This window comes from Polyodon spathula, chromosome 16 (assembly GCF_017654505.1).
Source record: "Polyodon spathula isolate WHYD16114869_AA chromosome 16, ASM1765450v1, whole genome shotgun sequence".
NCBI lineage: Eukaryota > Metazoa > Chordata > Actinopteri > Acipenseriformes > Polyodontidae > Polyodon > Polyodon spathula.
The window spans coordinates 23,331,257-23,343,875 of NC_054549.1; the positions used below are offsets into that span (position 1 = coordinate 23,331,257).

Below are 12,619 nucleotides of genomic sequence, written 5' to 3' on the forward strand. Positions count from 1 at the left end.
CACAGTTTTAAACGATAATTACATGCCTGAAAACAAGGCAGTCCGTAACATGAGGAACAAGCTGACCATGACGTATATCAACAGTATTAAAACATTTTAGTACAGATAACGCCAGAATCAGATATTCTCTATAATTTAAAATAATAGCAAGTTTCATGACAATATAGATATAGATATAAGGGGAAATGTGTGAAGTGCGACATGCTTACGACAGCCTCCCGTTTCCGTATATGAAAGATGTACACATTATGGTAATGTTTATTTTGTTTTGAATGGTATTTTCACAGTTGTTACTACTCAAATGCATTGGCAAATGACCTTTGTACTCTTCGGTGCCCTAATCTGAGGATTTTGTGCGTATTACTGGCTGAAAGCATGTCAGTCAGGAAGGGAGGCAGTTCTTTAGTTAATGACAGAAAAAGGGGGTGGGGACACTACAATTATATTGTATCAAACTGAAGAGGATTGCGGTACACTGGCCGTTATGTCAAAAGTGTCTTCCGACAGTCAGAAACACGCGGGCTCCATCTATTTTAACCCGACTCTTTATCCTGAAAGTTGTTTCCGTCATAAAATGAAAAACTTTTCAGATGTTTTCTGACAGGTGCAGAGTATGAGAAACACGTGAGTGTATAATAGAATATCTATCATGCATCTTATTTCATATTGTACTTTAATATAATTTGCATTTACTGTAAACTACACTATATTTAAATATTGACCTTGCATTGTAATGCTGTACTGTCCTGAAACACCTGCAAGTCGCCTTGGGGAAATGCGTCTGCCGAATAAATAAATAAATAAATACATAAATAAATAAATAAATACATAATGACTTAAGGATTGCTCAGGTAACAGACGCGTGAGATAATGCTCTTAAAGACGCCTGTCAAAAGGTCAAAAAGTCTGTCACACAAGATCGTAGACCCTCGACTCTGACCAGACATGATGTCGGAGTCTGAAGTATGAACTAACCTTCAACCCTCTTTAAATTAATCACATAAACAATATCGTAGCTTTATCCGTTGGATATCTCCGTGGTACTTGTTCTTCTGTTTGGTTCAAACAGGTGGCCCTTTGACGATACAACCGCGGGTATGTTGGCGCGGGTATACCTTTGGGTTTGTAACCCCCCCCCCCCCCCCCCCCCCCCCCCCCCCCCCCCCCCCCCCCCTTCTTTCCCCACCCCCCCCCCCCCCCCCCCCCCCCCCCACCCACCCCTCCCCACCCCCCCCCCTCCATCCCCCCCCCCCCCCCCCCCCCCACCTAACCCTAACCCTAACCCCCCACAAAGTTTTGTGAAGTTTCGATCTCGATCTCTCTCTCTCTCTCTCTCTCTCTCTCTCTCTCTCTCTCTCTCTCTCTCTCTCTCTCTCTCTCTCTCGCATCAGTTCACAAACGCAAAGGAGGACCCGTTTTGGGGGGCTGGTTTAATTCAAAGGCCTGTCATTTTTTTTACTGTTCTTAAAGCAGCTGCAGTACAAGTTCACATCTCCTATTCTGCGGGCAGAGTCGAGGAGAGCTGAGAACCGACCGAGAGTGAAGAAAACGAACAAGAACCTGAGGGAAAAAGAGCTCCGCTAACTCAGTGACAGGGCAGGAACACGCACCATCTCTGCACAATACACGAGGCGAAGGTAGAGTTACTTTGTACTTTTTTTTTACCGTCTTTTTTAGGGATTATTTCATAGAAAGAAGAAGCTGTAGAAAAGAGAGTAAAGAAATTTGAGCACAAGAAATACAATCGATTTTGACGGTTGTGTTGGTTATTGTTACTCAATATAGTTTGTAACACAATAGTGAGGACATTTAAATTATTACAAAAATACTTTATTTTTGTGGTCGTTGAATATAGACATTTGAATAAATATATACAGTTATAGTCAAAAGTCTACATACCCCAATGCAAGTTTATCATTTCTAGAAATTTCTCGAAAACAAAGAATTAAGAAAAGTCTTTTTAGAGGAAGTTTTGCTATTGTGGATGAGTGGGGAAAAAAGTTTCCAAAAATAGATTATTTCAGTATTTATTTATTTATTTATTTTTGAAAATTCAAAAGTATTCGTACCCTGACAAGGAAAATGAAAAATGAATAGCTAGTTGATGCACCTTTAGCAATAATAACCTCTTTTAAACTATTTATTGTATTGTCAGTGATCCCCTTTTATGCTCTCTAAGAGTCTTCACCTACCAACATTTTTGGATTTTTGCAAAAAAATTGCTGAAATAAATAAACGATTTTTCCTAATTCTTTGTTTTTGAGAAAGTTCTAGAAATTATACATTTCCATTAGGGTATGTCAACTTTTGTGTATGTGTGTGTGTGTGTATATATATATATATATATATATATATATATATATATATATATATATATATATATATATACACACACACACACACACACACACATATATATATATATATATATATATATATATATATATATATATATATATATATAATATATATACACTCAAGAGTAATTAATATGAGTTCCCTGGTCCAAATCTTGTTATCTTAAGTCAGTTTTTAATTTCACTTACAGTATAATGAAACAAATTATACATTTAAAAGTACTGTGCAAACAGACAATTCGTGTTTTGTGAATTTGTATTATAGAAGTGATTTACAATAGTGCTGGGACACATATCTTAATATTCAAACAAATATGTTTTGACATGTCACAAAAAACAGCTATTCATATTCGCTACAAATGATAAAAATACCTTGCACTAATTTACTGTCTCACCAGAATTTGCGCAAATGAAAAAGAGCTGCAATATGTCAGATTAATATATATTTAAAAAACACACACACACACACAAGATCAACACCGTAGCTCTTGAGCTTCTATTAAAGTTTTAGACAGCAAAAAGTAAACAATCCAGAAATGCGTGCGCACTTATAGTGATTTCTTTTCTTGTGGTACAAAAAAAAACACGTTGTGCTGCTTTAAAGCGAGCCAGAATCTCATGGGACAAAAAAGGCAATCACTTAAACAGTACCCAACTTCCTGAAAATGTTGTGTAGTGAGTTTTATATAGATTGTATATATTATCAAGTCTCGAAGTTAATGTATATTTGGTAGCATTTTGCTACCCAGAACTCTTAATTTGAACTAGTTTTTTTACAGTAGTGTTTTTCTGATACCTTATGCTACAGTATATGACCGACCCTGAGTGAACACGTACATAATTACCGGTATTATAATTTTTATAAAACACGTACATTATTATTATCTTTCATAAAGCTGGAAGCCATTGCTAATTGAGCTTCCCGATACACGAAAGGCACCACAATGCAAATCATATTGCACAGTGGAGTACAAATACCTACAGTACAGAACATTAGGTTATTACCATAACCCTGGTTCCCTGAAAGAGAATGATAACCATTACCGAATGGGAAGAGCCTCTCTGACCGTCAATCACTGAGCATATATATATAAAAACTGCCCTATTAGGGCTCTTGTGTGAGGGGGAAGTCCCTCCTACCTCCTGTTGAAGAGGAACCTTCTCACAGTAGCACATCGCCATTTTCTTTCGAAAACAAAGGTCAGCTGAGGACACAACCTCAAAGGGTAATGGTTGTCATTCTCTTTCAGGGAACCAAGGTTATGGTAATAACCTAATGTTCCCTTTCAATTCGAATGACAATCACTACCGAATGGGAAAGCTGTACCAAAACTGTCATGGCTCCAGATTGCCGACAGTACAGACCCACGGCTATAGCCTCACAGCCCACACGACGCCTAAGGGCATGCCACCTGCAAAACTCTAGAGCACAGAGAGGGTCATGTTCGGTTTGTCACGTCAAGGCGGTAAAAAACGTACAAATGTCTGACTACCTGTCCATGTAGCAGCATTGTATAACTCATCTAAGAAGGTAGAATGGGCTGTAATGTCCCCCGGTAACGGGGAGTCCGTCTGTTCATACGCCAAACGTATCGCATCTATCACCCAGTGCGCTAGAAGTTGCTTCGATAGGGCCTGACCTCTAGAGCGGGACCCATAGCAGACAAACAACTGGTTGGACTGTCTCCAGGACTCCGTCCTATCCAAATAACAGCGATGAGACTGAACTGGGCATAGCGTGTGTTGTCTACGGTCCTCCTCTGACTCGTGCGGGGGAGGTCTGAAAGTTTCCAAAACCATTGATTGGTTAATATAGAATGAGGATCCCACCTTTGGCAAAAAGGATGGATTTGTTCATAATGTTACCCGCGAGTCACTGCCAGTGAAAGCCATACATGTGTCATTGATGAACAGTGCATGAAGCTCACTTACTCGTCTGGCAGACGTAATGGCTATTAAAAATGCTACTTTCAATGAAACAGGGCATTGTTCTGCTGACGCCATGGGCTCAAATGGGGGACCCATAAGGGCCCTCAGTACCAGTTCTAGATCCCACTTGGGGACCATACTTTTCATGGGAGGACGAAGCCCCTGAGCCCCTTTAAGAAATTGCACTGCCAGGAAATGTGCCTCACGGGACACCGAGTCAATTTTGTCGTGGCACACTGATATTGCTGCCAGGTATACCTTCAAAGTGGATGCTGATTTTTCTGCATCAAACAAGTGTTGTAAGAAGATTAATATAATCTCAATCGGGCAAGTCACAGGATCGTGACCTTCTGCAAGGCACCAGTCTTGGAATATGTTCCATTTATATGAGTACTTTGCTCGGTGCCCTAGCAGGCTGTAGTGTCTCTACTACTCCATCTGGCAGACCTCGTCTGAATAGACGGCTCCGTTCAATGGCCAGACCCAGAGCTGGAGCTGGGCTGGGTTCTGATGCCATAATAACCCCTCCGCTTGGCTCAGGAGGTCCTTGAGTAGCGGTAGCTGCCACGGCTGATCCGACAACAAGTCGGAGATGAGAGCAAACCAGAGGTGTCTCGTCCATCTGGGTGCAACCAGCAATACCTATGCTCTCTCCACCCTGATCCTCTCTAGTGTCAGGGGTAATAATGTTAGCGGAGGGAACGCATACAATAGCCCCTGTGGCCAGGGGTGAGCTAGCGCATCTAATACCAGGGGGCCCCCGTCTCATTCCATGGAGAACCATAGGGGGCTATGAGTGGACTCGGCTGTGGCAAAGAGGTCGACTCGTGTCGGTCGAAACCTCTCACAAATCTGTTTCACCACTTGAGGATCCAGCCTCCACTCCGAGCTGTCTGGAGCTCTTCTGGACAGGAGGTCTGCTGCCTTGTTGTCCACACCGGGGAGGAGAACTGCCCTGATGGAACGCAAGTTTCTGTGCGTCCAGGACAGGAGTCTGTGTGCTGCATGGTGAAGGCCTGGCGAACGCAGAACGCCTTGGTAGTTTATGTAGGCTACCACTGTAGTATTGTCCGTCTGGACCAGCACATGTTTGTGTGCTAACTGCTGGCGAAAATGACATAAAACCAGGTTCACTACTTGCATCTCTTGGGCATTTATGTGCGCTTGCTGCTAATGTCCCTTCCACTGACCTCTTATGCCTCTCCCATTCCAGACCGCTCCCCAGCCCAGGCTGAAGGCGTCTGTAGTGATCACTTCACTTCTGTGTGGGGATCCGAGGGGAGACCCGAGGTGCAGATTGCCAGGACGGAGCCACCACTCCAATGTCTTCCGGCATTGTCTGGACACTCGCAACAGCCGGTACCGATCTCAGACTGGGTGCACCTTTAGCGTATTTACCCAGGCTTGAAGCGGGCACATTCTCAGCAGCCCAAGTTGAAGGATTCTCAAGGCGGCTGCCATCAGCCCCAACAAACTTTGATATACTTTGACCTGCAGGAGAGCGTCCTCGCTGAATAGGGAGAGTGTGGCCTCCAACGACAGAATCCTGTCTTCCGACAGTGAGGCAAGCATGCTCACAGAGTTCAGTTTGATCCCCAGGAACACTGTGGACTGAGATGGTATGAAGTTGCACTTCTGTTGATGTATTGAAAGCCTTAACTTCATCACATGATCTATGACCTGTTTTGTGTACGCCTCTGCGTGTGCTTTTGAATGCGCGCAAACTAGCCAGTCGTCCACATAGTTCAGGATCTGTATACGCCGCAGCCTGAGTGGAGCCAGTGTTGCATTCATGCACTTTGAAAAAGTGTGGGGCACCAGCGAGAGGCCAAAAGGCAGCATGCAGAATTCGTACGCGTTGCCTTGAAAGGCAAAGCGTAGATATTTTCTATGCGCAAGACGGATCGGGAAGTGAAAGTAGGCGTTTTGCAGGTTGATCGATGTGAACTTGGGCTTACCAAGTGAACAGCGTTCTTCCTTTGAAGATTGCCGATCTTCTGTTGAAGGTGTATCGCCCTCACTGGTTCGACGGTGGTGAGGAGCACACCCTTGAAGGGTGGTGGACCTATGCGGAATTGTAGAGCATATCCGTGTGTCAATGTCGATAGCACCCAGGAATCCTGGGTACAGCCTTGCCATGGGTCGTTGCCATTGGTCAGTCTGGTTGTGGGGGGATTTGGTGGCAGCCAGGGCCCCTCAGGGGCAGTCTCCCTTGGGCTTGGGGGGGGGGTCTTTCTTAGGCCCCGGCTTCAGTCTCCAGCCGGAGAACCAGTTACCCCTGGCCTGCGGTGGTCCCATGCCGCTGGCTCTGCCTCTGCCTCTGCCTGCTTGTCTGTTCTGGGGTGGAGGGTGGGGTGGAGACCCTTTCACCCCAGCAGGCTGCGAATGCCACCTTGGGTGCTGACGGTAAGCCCTGCCCTGTGACTTTAATAGGGTCTCCAGCATGGTCTGCTGAGCCCTTACAGTCTCTGCTAGTTCCACGAAGCTCCACTCGGCCGAGCTTGGGCGTGTTTGAGGCAACTGTGACGGGGATCGTCTGTGCCTGCATGGAGAAGGGGAGCGATGCCTGAGCGGCGACCACCTGTCCCCTGGGGAAGGGGAGCAGTGCCTGCGCAGTGACCGCCTGTCCCCTGGAGAGCATCCTGTCGAGCAGTACCACCACTGTAGTGACCTTTTCGCCTCCCCAGAGAGGTGTCTGTGCCTCTGTACCGGTGGTGGGGAAGGGGAGGGTGACCAAAATGAGCGTGAGAGCTCCCTGGTCACTGTAGCAGGGGGGTCCTGGATGACCTCTATGGAGGTTCTTGGACCACTGATCTCATTCTCCCATGGCTGGAGGATAGAGACTTTGCTGGGGGATAGGGCTGCTCTCTGTCGCTTACTTCTCCAGAACTTCCTACAGGGAGAGCAGTCCAGCTCACCTGCCAGTGCTTTGGTCGCATGTTCTGGCCCTAGGCTTCTGATGCAGGACCGGTTTTCATCCTGCCTTGGCAGCTTCACCGCGCACTGGTCACATTGGTGGAACCCAGAAAAGGACCTAGTCGACTGGACCGACATGGCTTTGCAGGTGAAGCTGCTGCGCTCGACTCCAGGATCGGTATCGAGGCGAGTCGGTGCCGAGTCAGTCAGTTATTTGAAGTGTTTAAAGTTTAAATTTCAGTTTTCGCTTGCTCGTTCAGCTGCAGAAAGGCACAAGTAAACCTCATGTTATTACTTTATGAAAACATGTCGATGGCTACTGTTTACTGTGAAGAAACGGCAGTGGCAAGGAATGAAAAAAATTGGTGTCAGCATTATGTACTATATATTTCAGTAACAAACAAAACAACGTTTAACTTGTTATTTGGCATCCATTGTTTTGCAATTAATTCACTGGGGTAAAGTAGGCCTACACAATGTTTTCTTTACTCCTGGGATTTTTTTTTTATTTTAACGTGCAACATATTGTAATGTCTTGCTGTAAAATAAAGGCACACACACACACAGGGGCAACAGACACGCCCCCTGCCCCCGCTGCTATGCGGTCTGCCTGCGTTCAGAGCAATATAATGGAGTCTATTTTAATGATAATTGACTGCCTATGTATAAACTGGATATAGTTTTCAAAGAAACCTGTAATTTATGTATGTATTTATTTTAAAGTTGTGCCCCAAACCAGTGAAGCTTTGTGCATTCGAGTCCACAGCATCCTCCAGTAACGATGCACAGCCAGCAACACCTCTGCTTCTGTATGGAACCCGCATCACGGCTCCTCAATGCTCGGTGTCTTTTGATCACTCGGCGCGGTATAGTCTGCCATTCCCAAGCTATATATTTAGGGTAAACCAAAACTGTATCGCTGTTGTAGCATTGAATACTATTTTTAAATTAGCAGGCAGGGGAGCCAGTCAATCCTACAATCACACAGCTGCTCATGTTATGGATTAAAGGTGTAAACAGAGGAACCACCTGGAAGTTGGTTACTTATTCCCAGTTCCTTATTCACGGTGTAGTTGACAAAGCAGTGTCCTTTTTCTGTGTGCTTTAACTCACTTACACATCTTGCTCAATTAATATATTGGCAACATTTAAAAGATAATCTCTCCCTCTTTCAAGAAAAACAAAAATATTAATAAAAAATCTGTATCAGCAGCATAGCGATACTCCATATATTACCTGCTTGTTAGAGATTTTGCTCACTACATATTGAGGTATCCCTAAATACTGTTTACCGTTTTTTGCAAAAACAGTAATGATTTTAGTGAGCAAGGCGTACCCCCCCGAGCAGCAGTACCCCACTGGACAGTTGGTGCAGCCCCCCAGAGCCCACCCTCAGCCCCCACCTTTCTGTCCTTATTTTTACATTTTCTGAAAATTTTCGTAAAAAAATGTGCATGTGAAAGTCAATAATACATAGCAATCCAAGTTCATAAAAATTCCCTAACATACATTTTTTTACATGTTTTGGATCAAGTCAGGACCCTCTCAAGCCAATTTTATTAAGTTGTTACGGTCATTACATGTGCACTGTCCCTTTAAAAAATAATAATGGCGTCTATAGTGCACAGTAGGTTTGAAATGCTGAAGGAAAATAACATGGAACCTCCTAAGAAAAGAAAAGGCGCTTCTACTTTTCTTAAATTATTATTTTGTCGTCTCCTACCGCTTTCCACGGGGGAAGATGCTCAAAGACTGTGACATCAAGACATGAAGGTGCCATCCAAATAACATTAGATTTCTTTATGCAGCTGAAGTAGCTAGCTAGCTTATATAGTGTTAACAGAGCGACTGCAAGAAACGTTACGGTTCAGGATACAGGCACTTTTTCTGTTGTAGATTTTATTTTATTATTTTAAGAGCAAAACTGTATTCAGCTTTAACTACATTGGGAACATGCTCTTTGTACAGTATTGCAGTTTTGGTGTTCAACTTGGATCTTTTGTTTGGGAAAGTATTACTGTAGTAACAGTACGAGCTACAGTTTAAAATTGTTACTGTCATTTCTTTTTTGTACAGTGTTTCTGAGTAAGACTATAGTAAATTGTTGTCAGCAGTACAGTGTAAGATGTGACCGCATGATATTGGTGTTCAAACCTAAGCCTGTTGTGGCATCAAGACACAGGATAAAATATAAATACATTTCAAAGCTGCTGGTGTTGCAGTGGTAGTAATATACATTCCTAATTTAAGTACAAAAATGTATAGGAAATAAAAAAAAAGGTATGATTTGGCACATATTTCGGTTTCTTGAGTGGTACATTCTCTTGTGCAGCCCCCCATCCCATGCAACCTCTCGAAACTGGCCCTCCATCACCAAAACTTTGGGAACCCCTGTGCTACATAAGCTACATAAGCACATTATATATATATATATCTATATATATATATATGATATATATATTATATATATAATTTATATATATATATATATATATATATATTATTTTTTTTTTTTTTTTTTTTTTTTAAAAAGGTCTTGGTTCTCTTGTTTCCGAACATTAGGCCTTAGAATCCTTCTTCAGGGGACTCTATAGGAACCAAGCACGATACCTTTGGTATTGTATGTGTGTTAAATTTAAGAAAAACTAATTTTTCTCTAAGAATCGACGAAACACTTGTCTGCTTATGCAAAAGTATGACGGAACTCTTCAATCACATCTTCGAATGTCCTGTTAGCAGTCAATTCAAATTTCATATTCCAGCGGCGAACCAGTTCTCCTAAAAATATCTGTTTGTCTGTCTGTCTCTCTCTCTATGTCTCTCTGTTTGTCTGTCTGTGGCACCCAGCCCCCAGAATGGAACCCAGGTCTCCAGAGGAAGGTGCAAGGCCAGCATGAGAGATTGGTGAATTAGCCCTCTGTCTGTCTGTGCCCCCCAGATCTTTCCTTTGTTCCTTGAAGCAGTTAACTCCAATGTTTTGCTGTGCTGTCATTTTCTGGAAACTAAATAAGCGAGTGCTGCTATAAATGATCTGGCGCTCTTTATGACAATGCCACGAGGCACTTAAGTGGTGTGGAGGGAACTGCTCGATTGCTCACTCTAAATTACAGCCGTGTGTTGGGAAGATGGGTAATTTGCCTCAGGACCGGACACACCCTATGGTTAGGTGACTGAGAGGAAAGGAGAAACAGAGACCAGTGAGACAATGGAAAGAGACGGCCGACCAGTCCTCTGGCAGTCCACATGGCTCTTTTTTCAGGAGCTGTGACCTGGTGACCTCACATCCTGTTTACTGTCCAGCACCTCAGGATGAGAGGTCAGTGGGTAAATTCCAGTGTTTGTGGTGATTTATTTTATGAAGAGAGAAGTATGTGGTCAGCATACTGTACATATACAGTACTGTACAAAAGTTTTAGGCAGGTGTGAAAAAATGCTGTAAAGTAAGAATGCTTTCAAAAATAGACATGTTAATAGTTTATATTGATCAATTAACAAAATGCAAAGTGAGTGAACAGAAGAAAAATCTACATCAAATCAACATTTGGTGTGACCACCCTTTGCCTTCAAAACAGCATCAATTCTTCTAGGTACACTTGCACACAGTTTTTGAAGGAACTTGGCAGGTAGATTGGCCCAAACATCTTGGAGAACTAACCACAGTTCTTCTGTGTCAGCCTCAGTTGCTTCTCTCTCTTCATGTAATTCCAGACAGACTCGATGATGTTGAGATCAGGGCTCTGTGGGGACCATACCATCACTTCCAGGACTCCTTGTTCTTCTTTACACTGAAGATAGTTCTTAATGACTTTCTCTGTATGTTTGGGGTCGTTTTCATGCTGCAGAATAAATTTGGGGCCAATCAGATGCCTCCCTGATGGTATTGCATGATGGATAAGTATCTGCCTGTACTTCTCAGCATTGAGGAGACCATTAATTCTGACCAAATCCCCAACTCCATTTGCAGAAATGCAGCCCCAAAATTGCAAGGAACCTCCACCATGCTTCACTGTTGCCCACAGACACTCATTCGTGTACTGCTCTCCAGCCCTTCGGCAAACAAACTGCCTTCTGCTACAGCCAAATATTTCAAATTTTGACTCATCAGTCCAGAGCACCTGCTGCCATTTATCTTCACCCCAGTTCCTGTGTTTTCGTGCATAGTTGAGTCGCTTGGCTTTGTTTCCACGACGGAGGTATGGCTTTTTGGCCGCAAGTCTTCCATGAAGGTCACTTCTGACCAGACTTCTGTGGACTTCTCTTCTCTGGTAGATGGGTGTACCAGGGTCCCACTGTTTTCTGCCAATTCTGAGCTGATAGCACTGCTGGACATCTTCCGATTGCGAAGGGAAGTAATCATGATGTGTCTTTCATCTGCTGCAGTAAGTTTCCTTGGCCAACCACTGCGTCTGTCCTCAACGTTGCCCATTTCTTTGTGCTTCTTCAAAAGAGCTTGAACAGCACATCTGGAAACCCCTGTCTGCCTTGAAATTTCTGCCTGGGAGAGACCTTGCTGATGCAGTATAACTACCTTGTGTCTTGTTGCTGTGCTCAGTCTTGCCATGGTGTATGACTTTTGACAGTAAACTGTCTTCAGCAACCTCAATTTGTTAGCTGATTTGGCTGTTCCTCACCCAGTTTTTTTCCTCCTACACAGCTGTTTCTGTTTCAGTTAATGATTGTGTTTCAACCTACGTATTGAATTGATGATCATTAGCACCTGTTTGGTATAATTGTTTAATCATACACCTGACTATATGCATACAAAATCACTGACTTTGTGCAAGTGTACCTAGAAGAATTGATGCTGTTTTGAAGGCAAAGGGTGGTCACACCAAATATGGATTTGATTTAGCTTTTTCTTCTGTTCACTCACTTTGCATTTAGTTAATTGATGAATATAATCTATTAACATGTCTATTTTTGAAAGCATTCTTACTTTACAGTATTTTTTCACACCTGCCTAAAACTTTTGCACAGTACTGTATATGTATGTGGAATCTTCTTGAATTACTAGGCCTTATGATATGCTTTTCAAGATTGTCACCATTGCTGAGAAGTCATAGTTTGACAATATTTTTGCCACCTTTAATTGAACTACCAGAGGGGGTATATTTGCATATTGTATATTTAATGTCCCTTTTTTTCCCAGGTGAACTGAATCCAGCAGGCCCACTCATGCAATTTCATTTTCAGGTGTATCCATTTAGTTTTCAGTGAGCGTCATGTTTAATGTCTGTCTCATAATGCTGAACAGCATACTGAACACTGAAGATGGCGCTCTCATTTAAAGAAAACTCTTCAAAACAGGATTCGGTACACATGGTAAAAATAAGACTGTGGCAAAATAGACACGTTCCTACAAACATACCCTACTATAGATCCATTAAAGGTGAAACAGCTTCCATAGGACATAGTGA

The 12,619-nt window shown here is 43.1% G+C and overlaps 1 protein-coding gene across 1 annotated transcript in view; it reads left to right on the forward strand.

Moving 5' to 3' along the window:
• Positions 1-1,397: 1,397 nt before the first annotated feature.
• Positions 1,398-12,619, forward strand: part of LOC121329300 (biglycan-like) — a 29,726-nt gene continuing 18,504 nt past the window's right edge. The window contains exon 1 of the mRNA XM_041274845.1: positions 1,398-1,637. The gene's annotated coding sequence lies outside the window, so the exon portion shown is untranslated. The remainder of the gene's footprint in view (positions 1,638-12,619) is intronic.